The sequence below is a fragment of the Haliotis cracherodii genome, unplaced genomic scaffold (assembly GCF_022045235.1).
Source record: "Haliotis cracherodii isolate W230 unplaced genomic scaffold, xgHalCrac1.p SCAF_7, whole genome shotgun sequence".
In the NCBI taxonomy this organism is placed as follows: Eukaryota; Metazoa; Mollusca; class Gastropoda; order Lepetellida; family Haliotidae; genus Haliotis; species Haliotis cracherodii.
In genome coordinates this window covers 57,097,605-57,117,200 of record NW_027266330.1, presented here as the reverse complement: position 1 = coordinate 57,117,200, position 19,596 = coordinate 57,097,605, and the positions used below count along the sequence as shown (strand labels likewise).

General features: G+C 42.3%; 1 pseudogene; it reads left to right on the top strand.

Annotated features, from left to right (window-relative positions):
* Positions 1-19,596, top strand: part of LOC139449031 (phosphatidylinositol 3,4,5-trisphosphate 5-phosphatase 2-like) — a 29,571-nt pseudogene that overhangs the window by 3,569 nt on the left and 6,406 nt on the right.

Genomic DNA, 19,596 nt, shown 5'->3' with positions numbered 1-19,596 from the left:
CGACTACGCTTCGCGACATATTTTGACGTATTCTCGATTAAAAAAAATAAAACTGATAAGAAGAACATTCTCGAACGGCTTATAGATGGCCTAGATTGTATGGATATAATCATAAAACCTGTAACTGTCGTTAAATATTTCGTGGCTGCATGATTAGAAAACACATTCCGACTGTCACTTTCATGATCTGGTAAGCGACGCTCTGATTGGTTGGATGAAAGGTCGTTCTGACGTGACCTGTAATGAGATGTCCTCAGATTTTTGTTTAGCGATAGCGAGAGCTAAGATATTATTTTTATGAGATTGGGATTAATGTATCATGGGTATGGTGTTCTTTATATAGATTTTCTCGTGTTCATATCAACAGCGTCCAGAGCAGGGTTTCCCTGTACCTAACATATTCTTTATGGTTCAATTTATGTTATTTCAGGAAATAATCAATGTGCCGTCTTGGTGTGACCGAGTACTCTGGCATTCCTACCCGGGGACCTTCATCGAGAACAACGCATACGGTGGGTTGTTAAACTATCGACTGCCTCCGTGGTCTGGTGAATAGAGCTTCTACTTGGAGAGCGTAGTCCTGTGGTTCAATCCCTGGTCAGGTCATATAAAAAAATATGTTAATATATTGTTCTTTTAGTTACCCTCCCTGGCACTTGGCATTATGCTGTGTGGTAGAGTATACAGTGTCTGAGTGGGTCATTCATGTTAAACTGCGGCATGGTATCTTGTGGGTTGGAACTATACCGGCATTAGCCTGGACTAGTACCAATCTCATTAATCAGATCTTAGTTCTCGCTATCGCTGAACAAAGATCTGAGGACATCCCATTATGGGTCACGTCAGAACGACCTTTCATCCGACCAATCAAAGCATCGCTTACCAGATCATGAAAATGACAGTCGGAATGTAATCATGCAACCTCAAAAACGTAAACACGGGGTATGCTGAACGACAGTTACGGCCCGTACGACTGATTCCGTCAAAATCATCATCTATCTCTTGCTTCCGTGGTATAAACATTTGAACGGAGGAGGCGTTGCACGGTACGTGGGAAGCACTGCCATACAATCTCAACCTTATATAAGACATTCCGGAATGTTCGTTTGTTCAGTTTTCAAAATTTTAATCGAGAACTGTGTAAACATATTTTTCAAGCGTAGTCTGAAATGGAAGTCGCCATGTTGAAACGAGTGCTGTTAAGCTCGAGAAAGCTGCTTTCTAGTTGGCTGATGTCGACTTCTTGTTAGTCATGTCAGTGGTCGGTCAAAGTTCGCGAAAGGTTGTTCTGACGTGACCCGTAATGGGATGTCCTCAGATCTTTGTTTAGCGGCAGCGTGAACTCAGATCTGATTTTAATGAGATTGGACTAGTACTAGCAGCCAGACACACATACATCATGCATGTTGCTCTATAAGTGCAATAATCTTGAACACGACATTAACCAATACTTTTGACCAATAGTTGGAAAGGGATTGCCTGAGAATCAATTTTTAAACTTTCCCCGCCTTGTTTCATTTTGAGGGTGTTACTGTTTCAGGAAGTGTGGAGAACCTGCTGAACAGTTACCACCGACCTGTGTTCGCGTCCTTTACCGTCGGGATCGCATCACAGTTCGTACAGAGCCAAGCCATGCTCACAGAGAACTCCAGCATTAGAATCCTCTTTAACAGAATTGAGGCGCAGGTAGAGTAGGATTCTGTGAATATTTAGAGCATAATTCAACACACAGGTTGGGTGTTAGCCCTCGGGGATGGGGGTGTTAAAATTGAACTTGACTTTGGTCCAGTAATGTCATACAATAAAATCATGCCAATATAGTTTTGAAAGAGAAAAATATCCTTTTCTCTTCGTAAATAAAAGTGATCCATTGAGAATGTCCATTTATATTTTAACTTAATGTTTTTGGTTACTCCCTTTAATGTGTATAGTGTCTCTGTGTAGAGTTGTGTCCCTTGGGCATGACAGGAACCAATATTTGTGGTTTCAAACCCCAGAATTGTCCTGATTATACTTTTTGGCTTGTCAGCACCATACCCGTGCTCATGGGTTTCATCAAAGTGGTAAAAGATGTCGTCAGTTCTGGTTGTCCTCACCATCAAGCTGACACGCGCAGTGATATAACAGGAATATTGTTCAGAGTTAACCCCAACACAGAATGTTTTCATCCCCGAGCCCTGTGGTGAGACCCGTGAAGATCCGGGGTAGAATATGTCTTCAGCAACCCATGCTTGCCATAAAAGGTGACTAAGCTTGTCGTAAAAGGCAACTAACGGGATGGGGTGGTCAGGCTTGCTGACTTGGTTGATGCATGTCATCATATCCCAATTGCATGGGTCGATGCTCATGATGTCAATCACTGGATTGTCTGGTCCAGACTCGATTATTTACAGACCGCCGTCATAAAGCTGGAATATTGCTGAGAGCAACAACAAACAAACAAACAAACAAACAAACAAACAAGAATAACATTTTAGTCTCTGAAATTGCCAGACTGAGGAAGCTTAAATTTTGTCATGTCTGTTTCTCCTTTTGATGATATTGTTCATTAGGTTTTTTTAAGGTGCTTTTTGTAAGACAATTGGAAAAATTGTATGGCATTAGGAAAATATGATTTGTCGATTGTGTTTCTTTCTTTTTCACCATTCAAATAAAGCAAAATATTCACAAATATTTCTGGCGCGGTCAGGTAGACTGGTGGTTAAAGCATTCGCTCATCACGCCGAAGACCCAGGTTCGATTCCCGACATTGGTACAATGTGTGAAGCCCATTTCTGGTGTCCCCCGCCGTGATATTGCTGGAATATTGCTAAAAACGGCGTAAAACCATACTCACTCACTCACTCACTCTCAAATATTTCTAGAGCTGAGTCCTGTATGTTTCAGATGAGAGCGAGATCAACTTCATGCCGACCTATCGCCTGTACCGAGGGATACCTGGCTGCAGGTAAGACTGGAAGAAGGTCAAGATGACTGGGGTGGGTTGGTAGCAGGGTCTATAACATAGTGGCCTCGTACTTCAGGCAGTTGTTTGCAGATTCCTTTACTTTAAACTCTTCAACTAAATTGAAACGTTGTTTATCCGGACTGTAGACTTCCCACTAAAATCGTCCAAATTAACAAATTTTTGGATTAATTCAATCTCATTAAAATCAGATCTTAGTTTTCGCTACCGCTAAACAAAGATCTGAGCACATCATATTACGGGTCACGTCAGAACGACCTTTCGCGAATTTTGACCGACCAATGAAATGACTGACAAGAAATCGACATTAGCCAATCAGAAGGCAGCTTTCACGAGCTTTACGACACTAGTTTCAAACTGGCGACTAGGCTTCGTAACATATTTTGACATATTCTCGATTAAAAATAATAAAACTGATAGGCAAGAACATTCTTGAACGGCTAATAGATAAAACCAGTAACTGTCGTTCGGAATACCCCATGCTAAATATTTCATGGTTGCATGATTAGAAAAAACATTCTGACTTTCACTTTCCTAATCTGGTAAGCGACGCTTTGATTGGTTGGATGAAAGGTCGTTCTGACGTGACCCGTAATGGTATGTCAGTAGATAACTTTGGATAACTATCCATCCACAAATCCACATTTGATGACGTCATAAGTGCACCTAGTAACCTCACGTGACTGATGACGTCACATAACCTTGACCTTTGGGTGGGGTGGGGTGTTGTCAACGTCATTGCCTCATTAATATGCAGAATAACTCATTAATATGCAAATGTATGCATGACGTCATAGGTCAATTAGGTTAATAAAGGGTCAACTGACCAAATGCAATCATGCAATTAATGACTTGACCATTCGTTAACCATAGAACACGGGATAGTAATGAATGTCCCTATATGGACATGTTACTACGACCGGGGTTGGGTTGGGTCTTGACTCACGCGGAATGGAATGTCATTGTGAGACCATTTTGGCGCGAGAACATGTGGTGAACATTTGAACCTTTTGCTTTGAAGACATTTCTCTGTGCACATTCGGTGGCCGGCTATGTGTGGTAGGATTAAAAAAAATGCCCAGGAACAGGTTCATGTAGAAAGATCTCCCGATATTCAATTACATTCATTAAGGGTCAACTGACCGGATGCAATCATGCAATTAATTACTTGACCATTCGTTAAACGTAGAACAACACGTGTCTAAAAACAAGATGGCGGACGTTGCCATGAACGCTCACGGGCTGTCATGTGTCCTCGGTTTGAATCTCGCGCCTGACCTACAAGTCAGTTCTATGAGGCCCCATTCCACATCTCAGGCTACGTTGATCCATAAGTGCAATAACTCATTCATTGTGAAATATAATCATGACGTCACAGGTCAGAAAGAGTAATGAGAGGTCTGTTGTTCCAATGCAAGAAGGAAATGTGTTAATGAGTCCTTCATTAAGTGAGAACAAAGCATAGTAATGAGTGTCCCTATATGGAAGTGGCTACTACGAGGTTCAAATGTGATTCACGGGGAAAGGAATGTCATTCTTAGACATATTCCATTGATGCATGTATTTCGTGTAGTTATGACTGTCACATGTGGCAAAGAGGGGTGTGAGTTGAATTTCCATAGAAACCACATGTCCAGTTCTTAACTCTTCTAGTGTTACCTCTTATAAGTTCCTTTTAACATTCAGTTGCCATGACAACTAAATAAAAAAATAAGGGTTAACAGTCTTGACTTCTAGCTAGAGGTCAGCTCGGAGAAATATAGAGTCGGTATCGCGAAACCCGTGTGTTGAAGTCTGTATGCCAAGTCTGGAATATGACGTTTTAATACTGTAAAATTCTATTCTTTTTTCTAAAAGATGTTTGAGTTCAAAATGTCGGTTCAGTTTCCTATTTCAATGGAAAAAATACTCGTTTAACCCATACCCAGAATCATTTTCATGAGAAAAAATAGAGTGAAATAACGTAGTTTAGTGGATAACTTCTAAAAGATAAGATTACTTGAGCATTCATTAACAAAGAACAATGGATAGTAATGAATATCCTTATATGGAAACTTGGGTCACCAATCCCTCATTAATATGCAAGATAACTCATTAATGTGTACATGTATAAGTGGTGTATCAGGTTAATTAGATGAGTACAGGGTCAACTGACCAGATGCAATTTACTTACATTAACAAAGAACAATGGATAGTAATGAATATCCTCATATGGAAACTTGACATCGCACGCGAAATGGAATGTTATTGCGACTGAATTTTCCCGCCTTTTTGCACCTTTTCTCCATGCTCATTCGGGGGGGCTGCGTCTGCTGAGATTATCAGCCCAGGAATAAGAGTGTGATCTATGTCCATATGTGTTATAAAACTCAACGGTCGTGTTGAGTGACTGACATTTTCACTCTAACCTTGCTCACAGTATTGAAGACGGAATGAATGAGAAGAATGGAGGTCACGTGCTGCTGTGTCAGAGTCGTCTTAGGTGAGTAATAATTTTAATCTAAATATTTTTACAAATTATTTACTGATATGTAATTAGTTACATTGACATCTTTTTTCTTTCTTTCTCATCTGTCTACCTCTAATGCATATTTGTGTAAAGTATTTTTGTAATGTTATGTATGCATTTGTACACCATGCTTTTGACAAAATAATTCATATTATTTAACAGTTAAACTTAAAACAGATTCTTATTTTACCAATCCTTTTGTAGAGTTTAATACCCAACAGAAATCAGATATAATTCTTCTTCTTCTTTTTTGTTGTTGTTGATAAAACATCACTCGTTAAACATTTTACAAAGCAAGAAATAGTACACTCATAGTGATTTTATGAAAATTTACTTTTTATGAAGTGTAACAAAGTGATTTCTGATACAGACTATACTTTGTTGTGCGAGCGGCGCACAACTTTTGGGTACATGCTATGGCATTGCGATTCCTGGCTGTAGATGTTATAGTCTGTTTCTGCATGATGTATGATGTGTATGAAAATAAACCTTCATTGAGTTTATTATCTTATCATGAGTCCAACGAATTCACATTTAGGAAAAAAAAGAGTACATGTACAAATTCAATGTTCCTTTTGTTCCAGGATGTGTGCACCACAAATGGCGTCCCATTGAAGAACCATCATAATGAAGAGACATAGTGATGTAGTTACCTTTACCTATGTGCTCTTTAATAAAGTCAGACATCGATCAATGTATTCTTATATTGTCTTTTTTTTATCTCTTTTTACAAAACAGTTACGATTAATCTTAAGGTTTTAAAAAGGTGATCTTAGCATAGTGTTAGTTAACCCTTGTCATGATACATTTCTATGACTCGAGATAAAGTTAAAATATTCTGAATTTAGCATGATTAGTTTTTTAAAACCTTAAGATTAATCGTTTGGTGTATTGTGTCCTCTGTTAGTGGTCAGGAAGATAACCCGATGATCAATTCAACGCAAGCTTCACCAAGTACATATTCGCTGGGGAGTCACGTGATCACCTTCTTTACACCACTCAATGGGCATAGTACTATTTTCATATTTAGTTAGGGTACTATGTACACAGTTGACGACGCATCTAACAGTAGATCATATTGCTTATATGGTAACAAGTGAGGTTTATTTTACAACACTCCGAATGAGTTGGTATATGTTATACACATAACACCTTGTTTTGTCCGTGTCGCTGTTTTGTAAAATACTGACTAGAGAGCCTCCTGAAATTGAGGTCACCACATGCCATTTATCGTGAGCCTGCTTATGAATGGAGGGGGTTGGTTAACCACAGCTCCACTCCGTTGTAGAAAGTTCACATATGGTATGAGTTACTATACACGTGCTATTCAATAAAGGCATGATGAATACTAAGAATATCAGAATATAATTTTGTAAAAGAACAACACTAATTATATGAAAAAACACCAATTCGCCTGTGTGAAATTTACAACCATATCCTTTAACTCTGCAAAGCATGAATTTGCAAAATCATTGTGTAATATTTCATGATAGTTTTAACTTCAAACTGACCATGTAACCATTGTTTGCTAATTACATATTATAATACCGCGATAGCTAGCCAACGGAATGGTCGTTGCCTGATAACTTGGAAGTCAATTTGATAATTATTGGAAATTAATTCAGAGCATGGGGTGTTAGCTGGAAACTTCACCTCTGTGTGTTATAACAAAATCAAGTGGGAAACATGATATTCGGTGGGAGAATACAGTGTTTTGCACGAGAAATTAAAGTCGGAGAGAGGATGTCTTCCAAAGTATGTGTCTATTATGCCTCATTCAGAGTAGTTGTAATTAAAGGAGAAACCAAGGAACGACTATTTCACGAGTTGAAATTCGAGCATTTTACTTCAAACACTGCCCGAATGCATCTGACCCTTGACCTACTTACAGTATGATTGTATGTTCGTGTTAATTTGCAGTGATAAGAATAATTTTCGTTAATTGTGTTTATGTCTAATATCGTCCAAAGAGTATGTAGAAGTCAGGAGATCATCTCAGCAACATGTGCATGATTTTCATATGCATCTTTCCCTAGTTTAGTTATCGAATAGCACTTGTACATCCGTACATACTTTTTGGATTTAATAAATATATCCATTTCGATTTTGAACGAAAAGACTAATGCGAGTTCGTCTGCGAGTCGGCAAATTTTAAAAATCCATGCTAAGTGTTATACATTGTATTTTACCAAATCAAAATTTCTTAAGTTTATTGATACCAATTATTGTATATTTTTTTCTATTATTTCACCATGTCACATCACAGCGTTCATTACCTTTAACTCAAAACCTCTTGCAGCGAATATCACAAGGTTAATTGACTGTTTTGTATCAGGTTGGGTATATGTTAAAAAAGAAACAAAATGACAATACACTCACATCAATAATATTTATTCGTTGCGTGTATACAAACGTGATTAAACAATAATATTTAACACTAAACCGTTTTACAAAGATTCCAATTTTCTAACGTCTCCGGGCACGCAAGATTCTCATTTAAATATAGTTCCAAAAGTTTAACCCCTTGAGTGCCAAGCTGGACATTTGTTCGTTTTAACAATCAAATTTCAGCCTAAATAGGCTATTGAAAACCTATCCTGTGACAATTTGTTGAAAAGAGCTCCTTTTTTTTTGTAAGTGCTGACGTCAGAGCACCTCGAATGAAGTTGGATAGATCTATGATGTGAATCTGTACGGAGGGGCGGTCATATAGCTGATTGGTTAAAGCGTTCGCTCGTCACGCCGAAGACCCGGGTTCGATTTCCGACATGGGTACAATGTGTGAAGCCCATTTCTGGTGTCCCCCGCCATGATATTGATGGAATATTGCTAAAAAGCGGCTTAAAACCATACTCACTCACTCACTGTAGGTTCACAGTTCTCGTTGAATTGAAGTGTTAACAGTGTGGTTTTACTATAGACAAGTTCTTGTTAGTAACTGTATGATACTAAAAAAAAAAATAACCAAAAAAACCACAAGCGAACTGTCGTGTGATCGGCTTGTAGAGATAATTGCTTTCCAGAGGCATATTGACCATATGTATGACATCATAGAAATATGAATTAAAACAACAACAAAATATAAACTGTAATGAGGCTTTTATTAACAGCACAGAGTGTTGACTTTACAAGAGTAGAGTTCGAGTGATTTCAACGATTTACAAAATGATTAAAAACCTTGACGGTTCAATGATTTTAGAAATGTTTGAAGTGTTTAATCTCGACATGAAATACACCACTCAGATGCACCTGATGGAGACGACCATCTTTGTGACATTTATAGATGTTTGCGTCCCGGAGGTCCCAACTTGACCGGTCTCCTGATGTATACGACCAGGCGTTTCTTTGACGCCAGGGAGCTATCATTTAGAGAAATCTGTTTTGACTTAATGACAGGTCCTGTTTTCAATACATGGATAAGTCCAAATCTTCTTCCTTTACCTCGACTCGGTGACCGATTCTTCCGTGTCATTGCTTTGGGTAACACAAAATCTCAACTGAAGGGTTGTAACACGAGAGCAAGGTTTTTATTCTTGCTCGCTCTGCTCGTCATCGCCATCATCGGCGGCTGAGATAGATTCAGTGTCACTATCTGCTTCAGGTATGTCTACACGAGTCAGAATGTCTTTCATCACAGTTTTCGTGAAACGAGCGATCTTGTTTTTGATAATAGATTGATCAGTGCCAGGATCCATATCGCTCAGGCTGTCTAGGATGGGTTGAAATAGAGGCGCCTGTCTAAAATATTGGGAGAACTCTATGACACTTTTGAGACTGTCGGTCAATTCGCTTTCCCACATCTGTTTCATTTTTCTGTCAATCCATTCTTCTGTTCGACCCTGTTGTCTGTACTTTTTCCTCTTGAGTTTCATTGCGTCGTGCTTGATGTTGTACACACGATTCCAGATGCGTTGTAAACCAACATTTTGCCACTCCTCCGCATCCACGTCGGTGTTTGGCGGCTTCCAGCGACGACGTTTGACAGCGAGACCTCCACCTTTCTGTTCAGGAAGTCGTTCCTCATCGTCGTCACCGTTGTCGTCACTCTCGTATCTGAGACATTTTCTTTTGCATTTCAAGTTGTTGTTTGCTGGACACCATGATCTAATATGTCGCTGTAGATCGTGCATATTGTCTATCAATACGCCGCAGTCAGTACACGCAGTGGCCATGGTAAAAGGTCCTGTGTCGTCACTCGAGATGGATGCTGTTTCAACGTCGTCGTCTTCAGAGCTTAGAGACCTTTCTTTCGAAGTGTGATCAGCACGAATGTCAGGAGCTGTCTGCACGTCTAATGCTAGAGAGACATCTTTTACCCGTTGTTGTTGTTGTTGTTGTTGTTGTTGTTGTTGTTGTTGTTGTTGTTGTTGTGAAGCACTGTGATCAGGTTGATTGTCGCTGGTTGTCAAGACGTTGACGTGTAATCTATTCTTCTCACTTGTACCGGGTTTGAGATCCACTGTAAGGTGTCCATAAGGGGTTTCAACAGCCCTTTCATAAAGAGTCATAAATTTACCAATGTCTTCAGGAAATATTCTTCTGGCGAATAACTTCACCTGCTGTCTGTCCACTGGCGAATTGAAAAGTGTGACATAATGAGAATTTAGAGCAATGTCCCTAGATTCCTTACCTCTCGGGAAGAGGTTTTGCAATAGCAAAAATATAATGACATTTTTGTGGTGGGAGGTTTGGGTAAACAGACGGGAAATCCGATTGTCATTCTTTGCTTCAGACAAAAAGTCATCCAACACCATCATGTTCTGATTACGGGCATCGAAGAAGTTTTCATCTTCGAGATTGTAAGGTATTCCTTTCACAAACCGTACTTGAGGTAAAGTTTGAAGAATGCTATCGTAAAGCGGTTGCCACACAGTATAACACCAGACAATACAGTCGGGCAGGGGTTGAACGAATCCACGACGTAATAGGTTGAAGACAAACACCGACTTTCCGCATCCACTGGGTCCAACAACGATGGTATTGGAGGGTATAAGGAACTTGAATCGTCCGTGTCGCTGGTGTTCCCGAGATGAAAGCAAACGTGGAGATATTTCCTGATGAGGAGGAGGAGGGTGTTTATCGGGAAGAGGAGGAGTAGGAGGAGTAAGGTGTTTATCCAGAGGAGGAAGAAGAGAAGACGAGTCTTGAGTTGATCTATGCACGTGCTTCTGATGTCTCTGTAGATTATCTTTTCGCGCAAAACTCTTGCCACAGTCTGGACAGGTGGTAACCTCCATAGTGAACAAATACAAGTGCGCGATAAGAGGGTCTGAACCATTCTTTAATACCCTTCACCCATGCAATGCTTAAAGACAGCTTGGGTTCATTTCACAGCGGCTTTTTTATTTTCGACACAGGTTTCCTGAAGAGTAGGAGGAGGAGGAGGAGGAGGAGGAGGAAGAGGAGGTGTTGGTTGTGGTGGAGGGTGTTTATCCAGAGGAGGAGGAGGAGGAGGGTGTTTATCCAGAGGAAGAGGAGGAGGAAGAGGAGGAGGGTGTTTATCCAGAGGAGGAGGAGGAGGAGGAGGGTGTTTATCCAGAGGAGGAGGACGGGGAGGGTGTTTATCCAGAGGAGGAGGAGGAGGGTGTTTATCCAGAGGAGGAGGAGGAGGAGGAGGAGGAGGAGGAGGAGGAAGAGGAGGAGGAGGGTGTTTATCCAGAGGAGGAGGACGGGGAGGGTGTTTATCCAGAGGAGGAGGAGGAGGGTGTTTATCCAGAGGAGGAGGAGGAGGAGGAGGAGGAGGAGGAAGAGGAGGAGGAGGGTGTTTATCTAGAGGAGGAGGAGGAGGAGGAGGGTGTTTATCCAGAGGAGGAGGGTGTTTATCCAGAAGAGGAGGAGGAGGAGGAGGAGGAGGGTGTTTATCCAGAGGAGGAGGGTGTTTATCCAGAGGAGGAGGAGGAGGAGGAGGAGGAGGGCGTTTATCCAGAGGAGGAGGAGGAGGAGGAGGGTGTTTATCCAGAGGAGGATGAGGAGGAGGAGTAGGAGGGTGTTTATCCAGAGGAGGAGGAGGAGGAGGAGGAGGAGGGTGTTTATCCAGAGGAGGAGGAGAGGAGGAGGAGGGTGTTTATCCAGAGGAGGAGGAGGAGGAGGAGGGTGTTTATCCAGAGGAGGAGGAGGAGGAGGAGGAGGGTGTTTATCCAGAGGAGGAGGAGGAGGAGGGTGTTTATCCAGAGGAGGAGGAGGAGGAGGAGGGTGTTTATCCTGAGGATGAGGAGGAGGAGGAGGTTGTTTATCCAGAGGAGGAGGAGGGTGTTTATCCTGAGGAGGAGGAGGAGGAGGGTGTTTATCCAGAGGAGGAGGAGGAGGAGGAGGAGGGTGTTTATCTAGAGGAGGAGGAGGAGGAGGAGGGTGTTTATCCAGAGGAGGAGGAGGAGGAGGAGGAGGAGGAGGGTGTTTATCCAGAGGAGGAGGAGGAGGAGGGTGTTTATCCAGAGGAGGAGGAGGAGGAGGAGGAGGGTGTTTATCCAGAGGAGGAGGAGGAGGAGGAGGAGGAGGAGGAGGAGGGTGTTTATCCTGAGGAGGAGGAGGAGGAGGGTGTTTATCCAGAGGAGGAGGAGGAGGAGGAGGAGGGTGTTTATCCAGAGGAGGAGGAGGGTGTTTATCCAGAGGAGGAGGAGGAGGAGGAGGAGGGTGTTTATCCAGAGGATGAGGAGGAGGAGGAGGGTGTTTATCCTGAGGAGGAGGAGGAGGAGGAGGAGGGCGTTTATCCAGAGGAGGAGGAGGAGGAGGAGGGTGTTTATCCAGAGGAGGAGGAGGAGGAGGAGGAGGGTGTTTATCCAGAGGAGGAGGAGGAGGAGGAGGAGGAGGGTGTTTATCCAGAGGAGGAGGAGGAGGAGGAGGAGGGTGTTTATCCAGAGGAGGAGGATGAGGAGGAGGAGGAGGGTTTTTATCCAGAGGAGGAGGAGGAGGAGGAGGAGGAGGGTGTTTATCCAGAGGAGGAGGAGGAGGAGGAGGGTGTTTATCCAGAGGAGGAGGAGGAGGAGGGTGTTTATCCAGAGGAGGAGGAGGAGGAGGAGGAGGAGGAGGGTGTTTATCCAGAGGAGGAGGAGAGGAGGAGGAGGGTGTTTATCCAGAGGAGGAGGAGGAGGAGGAGGAGGGTGTTTATCCAGAGGAGGAGGAGGAGGAGGGTGTTTATCCAGAGGAGGAGGGGGAGGAGGGTGTTTATCCAGAGGAGGAGGAGGAGGGTGTTTATCCAGAGGAGGAAGAAGAGAAGGATAGTCTTGAGTTGACCTGTGCACCTGCTTCTGATGTCTCTGTAGATTATCTTTTCGCGTAAAACTCTTGTCTCAGTCTGAACAGGTGGTAACCTCCATAGTGATCAAATACAAGTGCCCGATGAGGGGGTCTGAAGCATTCTTTTATTTCCTTCAGCAATGCGACGCTTCAAGGCAGGTCGGATTCGTTTCACAACAGCCTTTACTTTCGACACGGGTTGCATTTTCAGTATAGTCATTTTCACTTTCTTGGTTGTCATCTTTTTCTTCTTAGATGCAACCAGTCTCTTCGGCGACCCCTTTGATGCCATTGATTTTCTCCGACATGTTTTTCTCGACTTGGTCTTGCTATGCTTTGTGAAAATGACTGTAGGTCCAAATATATCCTCTGAAACTCTCTTCATTTTGAAAACGGACGTCTTATCTGTCAGCAAGGTTAGAGTGTAAATGTCAGTCACTCAACACGACCGTTGAGTTTTATAACACATATGGACATAGATCACACTCTTATTCCTGGGCTGATAATCTCAGCAGACGCAGCTCCCCGAATGAGCATGGAGAAAAGGTACAAAAAGGCGTCAAAATTCAGTCGCAATAACATTCCATTTCGCGTGCGATGTCAAGTTTTCCATATGATGATATTCTTTACTATCGAGTGTTCTTTGTTAATGTAAGTAAATTGCATCTCGTCAGTTGACCCTGTATTCATCTAATTCACCTGATACATCACTTATACATGTACACATTAATGAGTTATCTTGCATATTAATGAGGGATTGGAGACCCAAGTTTCCATATAAGGATATTCATTACTATCCTTTGTTCTTTGTTAATGAATGCTCAAGTAATCTTATCTCTTAGAAGTTATCCACTAAACTACGTTATTTCACTCTATTTTTTTCTCATGAAAATGATTCTGGGTATGGGTTAAACGAGTATTTTTCCATTGAAAAAAGGAAACTGAATGGACATTTTGAACTCCAAACAACTTTTAGAAAAAGAATGTAATTTTACAGTATTAAAACGTCTCAGACCAGACTGGCATACTTTGCAGTCTTCAACACACGGGTTTCGCGATACCGACTCTATATTTCTCAGAGCTGACCTCTTGGAGTCAAGACTGTTAACCCTTATTTTTTTATTTAGTTGTCATGGCAACTGAATGTTAAAAGGAACTTATAAGAGGTAACACTAGAAGAGTTAAGAACTGGACATGTGGTTTCTATGGAAATTCAACTCACACCCCTCTTTGCCACATGTGACAGTCATAACTACACGAAATACATGCATCAATGGAATATGTCTAACAATGACATTCCTTTCCCCGTGAATCACATTTGAACCTCGTAGTAGCCACTTCCATATAGGGACACTCATTACTATGCTTTGTTCTCACTTAATGAAGGACTCATTAACACATTTCCTTCTTGCATTGGAACAACAGACCTCTCATTACTCTTTCTGACCTGTGACGTCATGATTATATTTCACAATGAATGAGTTATTGCACTTATGGATCAACGTAGCCTGAGATGTGGAATGGGGCCTCATAGAACTGACTTGTAGGTCAGGCGCGAGATTCAAACCGAGGACACGTGACAGCCCGTGAGCGTTCATGGCAACGTCCGCCATCTTGTTTTTAGACACGTGTTGTTCTACGTTTAACGAATGGTCAAGTAATTAATTGCATGATTGCATCCGGTCAGTTGACCCTTAATGAATGTAATTGAATATCGGGAGATCTTTCTACATGAACCTGTTCCTGGGCATTTTTTTTAATCCTACCACACATAGCCGGCCACCGAATGTGCACAGAGAAATGTCTCCAAAGCAAAAGGTTCAAATGTTCACCACATGTTCTCGCGCCAAAATGGTCTCACAATGACATTCCATTCCACGTGAGTCAAGACCAAACCCAACCCCGGTCGTAGTAACATGTCCATATAGGGACATTCATTACTATCCCCTGTTCTATGGTTAACGAATGGTCAAGTCATTAATTGCATGATTGCATTTGGTCAGTTGACCCTTTATTAACCTAATTGACCTGTGACGTCATGCATACATTTGCATATTAATGAGTTATTCTGCATATTAATGAGGCAATGACATTGACAACACCCCACCCCCACCCCCATCCTCAAGGTCAAGGTTATGTGACGTCATCAGTCACGTGGGGTTACTAGGTGCTCTTGTGACGTCATCAAATGAGGATTTGAGGATGGATACTTCTTACTTATTATCTACTTATGTCCTCAGATTTTTGTTTAGTGATAGCGAGAACTAAGATCTGATTATAATTAGTGAGTGAGTGAGTATGGTTTTACGCTGCTTTTAGCAGTATTCCAGCAATATCACGGCTGGGGACACCAGAAATGGGCTTCACACATTGTACCCATGTCGGGAATCGAACCCGGGTCTTCGGCGTGACGAGCGAACGCTTTAACCACTAGGCTACCCGACCGCCCTGATTTAATGAAATTGGGGTTAATGTATCATGTGTATGGTGTTCTTTATGTAGATTTTCTCGTGTTCATATCAACAGCGTCAAGAGCAGGGTTTTCCTGTACCTAACATATTCCTTATGGTTCAATTTATGTTGTTTCGGGAAATAATCAATGTGCCGTCTTGGTGTGACCGAGTACTCTGGCATTCCTACCCAAGGACCTTCATCGAGAACAACGCATACGGTGGGTTGCATTCTGTTAAACTATCGACTGCCTCCGTGGTCTGGTGAATAGAGCTTCTACTTGGAGAGCGTACTTCTGTGGTTCGATCCCTGGTCAGGTCATATAAAAAAATATGTTAATATATTGTTCTTTTAGTTACCCTCCCTGGCACTTGGCATTATGCTGTGTGGTAGAGTATACAGTGTCTGAGTGGGTCATTCATGTTAAACTGTGGCATGGTATCCTATGGGTTGGAACTATACTGAACAACAAAAGTTCCTGTGACATTGAATAAGATTTAATGCAAAGTTATGTTTTTTACCAAATCTGAAACAATTTCGGTTTGCAATAGATAAAAGACTCCTGTAAGTGTTCAAATGGTTTAATTTGCCATACTACTTCATAAAATGCATGATTTCATAAAAAATATGAACATGTCAAAATGTCAATTACAAATCAATAGCATGTTTGTCCACCTCTGGTTGCGATGCAAGCAACACATCTTCATCTCATGGAATGGACCAGGCATCGCTCAAAGTCCTGTGGGATATCTGTCCATATCTGCTGCAGCATGTTCCTGGAGTGTCTGTGGAACATGTGGTTGACGTCGAAGGCGCCAATCCATCTCATCCCACATGTGCTCAATTGGTGAGAGATCAGGGGAGCCAGCCAGCCAGCGGATGACATTCACGTTGTTTTGTTGTAGAGAATCCTGAACAAGTCGAGCAATATGAGGCTGGGCGTTGTCATGTTGAAAGGTAATGCCTGGGCCATGACGACGCAAAAACGGTAGAACAACAGGGCCGATGATCTCGTCGCGGTAGCGCTATCCATTGAGATTTCCCTCTACCACTATCAAACGGGTCCTCTGTCTTGCTGTAATCCCACCCCATACCATGAACTGATCTTCTTCCATGGCACAATGATTGACGTAACGTTCACCTCGACGTCGGTACACTCGAATCCGTCCATCGCTGTGGCTGAGGTGAAAACAAGACTCGTCAGTGAGTAGAACTTGTCCCCACTGCATGGCCGTCCAGCGTAGACGCTGTCTGCACCATTGTAGACGTGCTTGACGGTGGTTTCCTGTCAAAATGGGACGTCTGGCGGGTCTTCTGGCAACAATCCCTGCACATCTGAGGCAGCGACGTACGGTTTGTGAAGATATTCGTCGAAGGCCAGGGATGCTTCTTGCAGTCACTGTTGCTGGCTGGAATCGATTTTGTAGTTGTCTCTTCGATTATTGGTTACGCGTGGCCTGCCACTCCAAGGATGGTATTTCTGTGGACGTTAAATTGTCTTGCAACATCACGTAGACTCGATCCTGCTTCAAGGATACCAATGGCTCGCAGGCGGTCATTTTCGGACAGGCGTGGCATTTTGTAATGTTGAATAATTGCGTAATTTTGTTTTTTTTCTGATAGGTTGTTGTCAACACGATGCTAAGCAATGCATATGGAATCCCGTTAATGCACATGTTTTTATACGCATTCTTGGGTGCATAAAAGTCAACTTTTGCATGGAATGCATGCTTTTCTGTAGCAGTTGCGTTTTTGTGACTTGATTCCATACATGTACTACAATATTGAAAACCAAACTTTACTTGTTTGAAAAATACACTAAAATATTGGTGTCACAGGAACTTTTGTTGTTGAGTATGTATCGACTAGTACAAGCAGCCACACACACATACATGCATGCATGTCGCTCTATAAGTGCAATAATCTTGAACACGACATTAAGCCCCATTTCACCCCATCTCATCCTATTAAAGTATCCGAGTTACGACACTCTTGGTGCTACGACTTTTGACCAATAGTTGGAAAGGGATTGCTTGAGAATCAAGTTTTTAAACTTTCCCCGCCTTGTTTCATTTTGAGGGTGTTACTGTTTCAGGAAGTGTGGAGAACCTGCTGAACAGTGACCACCGACCTGTGTTCGCGTCCTTCACAGTCGGGATTGCGTCACAGTTTGTACAGAGCCAGGCCATGCTCACAGAGAACTCCAGCATTAAAATCCTCTTTAACAGAATTGAGGCGCAGGTAGAGTAGGATTCTGTGAATATTTAGAGCATAATTCTACACACGGGTTGGGTGTTATCCCTCAGGGATGGGGGTGTTAAAATTGAACTTGACTATGGTCCAGTAATGCCAAACAATAAAATCATGCCAATATAGTTTTGAAAGAGAAAAATATCCTTTTCTTTTCGTAAATAAAAGTGATCCTTGAAAATGTCCATTTATATTTTAACTAAATGTTTTTGGTTACTCCCTTTAATGTGTATAGTGTCTCTGTGTAGAGTTGTGTCCCTTAGGCGTAACAGGAACCAATATTTGTGGTTTCAAACCCCAGCTTTGTCCTGATTATGCTTTTTGGCTTGTCAGCACCATACCCGTGCTCATGTGTTTCATCAAAGTGGTAAAAGATGTCGTCAGTTCTGGTTGTCCTCCGATCAAGCTGACACGCGCAGTGATATAACAGGAATATTGTTCAGAGTTAACCCCAACACAGAATGTTTTCATCCCTGAGCCCTGTGGTGAGACCCGTGAAGATCCGGGGTAGAATAGGTCTTCAGCAACCCATGCTTGCCATAAAAGGTGACTATGCTTGTCTTAAAAGGCGACTAACGGGATCGGGTGGTCAGGCTCGCTGACTTGGTTGATGCATGTCATCGATCCGAATTGTGTGGATCGATGCTCATGATGTCAATCACTGGATTGTCTGGTCCAGACTCGATTATTTACAGACCGCCGTCATATAGCTGGAATATTGCTGAGTGCGGCGTTAAACAACAAACCAACCAGCCCTGTGGTGAAGTGTGTACCTACTTCACAGATGATCTCGGGTCAACTTTGGTTCAGTTTGTGAATTCATTTGTTTGATTGTTAATCGTCACCAAGTATGCTGAATAATGTTGTATGGAAGATATTATAAATGGTCAGTTATACCAGATTTAGGTGGTTAATTTTTAAATTAAAGGTGATAATTACCGATGTATGTTGCTGTGTTTCAGGTGCGGACGTGTGTCCGGCAACACTTCATCTTGGAGTTCTGTTCCAGCTGTCTGTCAGGTGAGTCCTTATACACTAATATATCAGGAACACCCTAGGGGGGTCACTTGTCACCCAATGGGGATTCCATCTTCCTGAGGCAAGGGCGTGAACTCACTATGAAAGTCCCGTTTCCACCCTTGCCAAACTAGGCTTGAATTTCTGTGACCGATCATAGCACCACCAGTGGCTATTTTGAGTTGTGTCCCTTCTATGTCCCTTCTACTGACCACTCAGGGGCGGTCGGGTAGCCTAGTGGTTAAAGCGTTTCCTTGTCACGTTGAAGACCCGGGTTTGATTCCCAACATGGGTACAATGAGTGAAGCCAATTTCGGTTGTTCCCTGCCGTGATATTGCTGGAATATTGCTAAAAGCGGCGTAAAACCTAAGTCACTCACTCACTCACTCACTCACTCGCTCACTCGCTCACTCACTCACTCACTCACACACTCACTCACTCACTCACTCGCTCACTTGCTCACTCACTCACTCACTCACTCACTCACTTGCTCACTCACTCACTCACTCACTCACTCACTTGCTCACTCACTCACTCACTCACTCATTCAGGTTCCACTTCTCATACCACCTGCATTTGCTTCAAACAAGATGGTGGTGCCTAGTCAAGATGATCTTATCAATAATCAAGATTTATATTGTAATAAAACAGGTCTTACTTCGCAAAGTGCGTCATATCACATGAGCACCTTGATTAAAAACATGAAAAGATTTGGAAAATATCTGTTGACACTGTTAAGCAAATCCTGCAGTCGACTCCATAATTAATAGCTTCAGAATACCATCCTGGTTGAAACCGGACTTTTATAGTCAGTTAACTCCCTTGCCTCGGGAAGATGTGGGAATTCCAGGTTAGGATAGATCCCAGCAAATTATACTTGTCAGTAACAGTGACATGGTTGATTGTGTGTCACTGTACCTATGTATCCGGAAGAAATGGAATATTGTTGTTGTTCTCGACATTAAACAACTAACAACAACAAACTACAGTTGGGCCCATTTGTGTCGATCTCGAATGTGTCAAATCCCTGGTTGTGTCTAACTCGGATGTGTCGAATCCCTGATTGTGTCGAACTTCCAGCAAACGTGGTCTAGAGGTAGAGCGTCTGCCCGGAGAGCGGAAGGTCTGGGGTTCAATCCCTGGCCGCGTCATACCAAAAGACGTTAAAAG